Below are 3,699 nucleotides of genomic sequence, written 5' to 3' on the forward strand. Positions count from 1 at the left end.
ATCTTGTCATTTTATCATTTTCTTTTTTTATTTATACCCTAGGAAAAGAAAAGCAAAAAAAAATATTAAATATATATATATATATATATATTTATATATAAGTCCCCTCATATTTGTTTTTGTTTTCCCCCTCTTTTCCCACATAACCGTACGCAATCCTGCTCCCCTTCTTTATCAACTGTTTTCTCTTGTACGAGAAGGAGAGATCATCACCCATTTCATCACCATTTCATCACCATTTCATCACAAAGCCTGCACCCTTTCTCCATCAAGCCTGATTTTGTACGAGAAAGAGAGACCATCACCGCCATTGTTCACCCTGTTTGCTTCACTTCCCATCCATCGCCAATGCAGACATCTTCATTTCTTTTCTTCCATGTCCTTCTCTAACTCAGTCCATCACAGACCCAAAATCAGTCCATCGCACCCTTCTTTTCCTTCCCATCACTATCGCCGACTACCAATTTCCACTCACCCCGTGCATCATCTTCATCAGTGCCTTCGGTCATCAACAGCCCCACCCCCTCCCCTATTTCCTTTTTTTTTTTAACTTGAGTGCTTAGAAGATAGTTGCATCAGTATTTCATTCGAACATCAACAGAATCGGGGAAAGCCAAGAATACGCGATTTTTTTTCAAATAACACCAGATTTGGCATGGATGACAGGATACCACCTGGGTACCCTCACCCTTCCCGACCTTCCCCTCCTCCCATACCACAAACCACATTCCCTCTCCCAACCAACTTAGCAAACCTACTGCCATGGTTGCTAAGGTCCATCCTCCCATGTCCTACCCCTCTTAGAGCCATTCCATTTGGACAAACGATCCCTTTTCCTGCTGTTCTAATCCCAATATTTATCCAACCTACCATTTCCTTAGCCCAATCAACCCCTACACCTACTGTCCAAACCCAAACAGCCCCTAACCATACTGTTTGGACACCTCAAAATCCATTACCCACTGTTTCCCAAACCCAAACAGCACCACCCCCTTCCCCTCCACCTAGACCTAAACCCAAACCTCGTAGACTAGCCACTAGGTCCACAGAAAGACATGTCACCAAACCAATGACCAAAGAGGAAGGTAAGGCCATCGATGTGGAAACCTTATGTTCCCAAGGGTTTGCCGAAACCCAAGCAAAGAAAACCACGAGCCAAATGCATGAAGATAAAGGATGAGAGTCAAGATAATGCACAACCCTCGGGAGTCCCACCTCGAGATCAACCACTCTCCCAAGGGGTTACCAAGACAGAGAACACAAACTTTGACATATGCCACCTCAACCCTTTTGTGAGTCTCCCTGATACTTCAATACCTGTGCACACTCCCACACATGATGCTCAAAATGAGCACCCAATCAAAAGTGCTCCTATGGAGCACATTGAGAGTCAGGAAATGCTCGGAGAGGACTCTCTCTTTGATATTGATTTAAATGCCTTTTTCATGAAAGAGGAGGACCATACTCACTTGCTTAAATGGCCAACTTCCACCACCTCGTCGGATGTCATCATTCTCATGGATGCACACACATCACATCAACACATTAATGTCTCTCCCATGATCGATTTGGGCATAGTAGACTTGACATCACAGCATTACACTCCTCCACCGATCACCATTGCATTCGACAGATTTAATAATCCATTCTATGCACTTCCTCCTTTTCCTATCTACATTCCCATCTCTCACATGACTTCTGATGCATATGATGCCTGCATGCCCATGCCACYCGTCAATCCCACGTACACTGCACCATTGGTGAGTACTGGCTTTGATGCCTTTCCAGACTGCCAGCCTACCTCCATTCCCTCTCCGGCCAGGTCCAATGCAGATAGCAATCAGACCTCTACTGACTCTGGCCTAGTCCCGATTGAGAGGTTCACAACGAGGCATCGGGTTGAGTCAGATGACTCAGAGTGGACTCCGGACGAGGACATTCCATTGTCCCAACTTCGGAGAACCACACGCCATCAAGAACCACCTAGCCTACCCAAGAAAAAAGCACGCACTAGAGCTACGGACAGCCATAGTGAGACCTACCGTAAACCGAGAAATCTTCAGAAATATAAGACTTTTTTAGGGCTAGGTGAGAGAGGATTTGACAGGGGTTGTATAGAGACCTATCTCTTCATACATGACGTCATTCTCCAAAGAGGATGGGAGGCATTTTCTACGGTTAGAGAGCCCTATTACCTCACTTGGGTTCATGAATTTTATGCATCAGTGTCTTCTACCCGAAAGACCTCCGTCCATGTCAGGGGTAAAAAGATCTCCTATTCTCCAACTGCCATAAATGCTTTCTATGACTTGATTGCGCCTCCAGTCTGTGAGTATCGCAGGTTATTGCATGATCATACCGATGAGGATCTGAAGATGTTATTGACCGTTGTAGAGGAAGAGGGAGCCACTTGGAAGGCACCACAAAAGCGCAACCCACTCAAGTTTCAAACCAACCTACTCAAGAAGAATGCGTCCGTGTGGAATCACTTTTTGAGATACTCATTTCACCCCACCACACACGACTCAAGCACATCCTTGGATCGTATGCTTTTACTTTACTGTATTCTTGCAGGTAGATCACTTGATGTTGGGGCAATCATTTCCGATGCCATTCATGGATGTACTAGGAAACCTACCGGACGATTATACTTCCCGGCATTGAACCACGGCTTAATGAAGAAGGTGAAAGTCCCAGTACCACCCAGCGAGGCACTTACCACCAATGCACTACCTATTGAGTGCAAAACAGTTGATCGGATCCGCAAGACGTAGCGAGGTGAGACCGAACAGCCCCCATTTGCTCCGGACAGCAGCCCCATGGAGACGAATTTGGCACATGAAGTTCGGAGATTGAAGGAGAAAATCACCAAGCTAGAGACCACCTTGGAAAGAAGCGCCCAGACACACCACACCACCATGGAAAAAGCACTGAAAGCCCATGAAGAGACGCTACTGAAGAAGATGGAGGAACGAGATGCTCGACTCATGACTGAGTTGAAGGACATGCTCGTCGGGATATCCCGGCGCCCCGCCGACCATTGAGGACATACTCCACACGAGTAAGCAGATTTATCTATCATTCCTTTTAGCTCCAATTTACTTTTTCCTTTCTTTATTTTTCCTCTTTTCCATGCGTCTGGGAATTGTCCATGTCAGTCCTTTTTACTATTAAATTTTATTTTTAGATGGAACTTTATGGCATATACTTCACCACCACCGACTTGTGTTTATAGCTTGAGTAATTTAAAAGTGATGTGAGTTTGAGTATTAGTTTATATTGCAATACTAGAACTAGCCGACTCTTTTCCGGGACGCAACTTGGTTTAAATTGTCACTACTTAGGATATGATCTAGGCCATCTCTTCTCCATAACCGGGCGAAGCCCTATACACTCCCCTTGCACCCCATTGAGCCACATATATAAATCACAATGGGGACATTGTTGTATCTTAGTTGGGGGGATTTTGTCAAAAAGAGCAAAGCTCTTTTAAAAAAATATATATATATAGAAAAAAATGCTTAAAAAGCACTGGAAAAAAAAAGAAAAAATGCAAAATACAAAAGGAAAATGGCTACAAAAAGCCAAGTAAATATTTACGTAAGAAAAAGGCTGAGTTATGAGAGAGAGAAAAAGCCAAAGAGAGAAACCCGACAAGTCCTTTTGATCCTAGTAAGTGACAATGTTTATAAATCAGAC

At 44.2% G+C, this 3,699-nt stretch overlaps 1 pseudogene; it reads left to right on the top strand.

Moving 5' to 3' along the window:
• The window catches only part of LOC112502586, a 4,938-nt pseudogene extending 4,189 nt beyond the window's left edge, over positions 1-749 (top strand).
• The last annotated feature ends 2,950 nt before the right edge of the window (positions 750-3,699 follow it).

This window comes from Cynara cardunculus, unplaced genomic scaffold, assembly GCF_001531365.2.
Source record: "Cynara cardunculus var. scolymus isolate 2C unplaced genomic scaffold, CcrdV1 Un_Scaffold_1609, whole genome shotgun sequence".
NCBI classification, from domain to species: domain Eukaryota; kingdom Viridiplantae; phylum Streptophyta; class Magnoliopsida; order Asterales; family Asteraceae; genus Cynara; species Cynara cardunculus.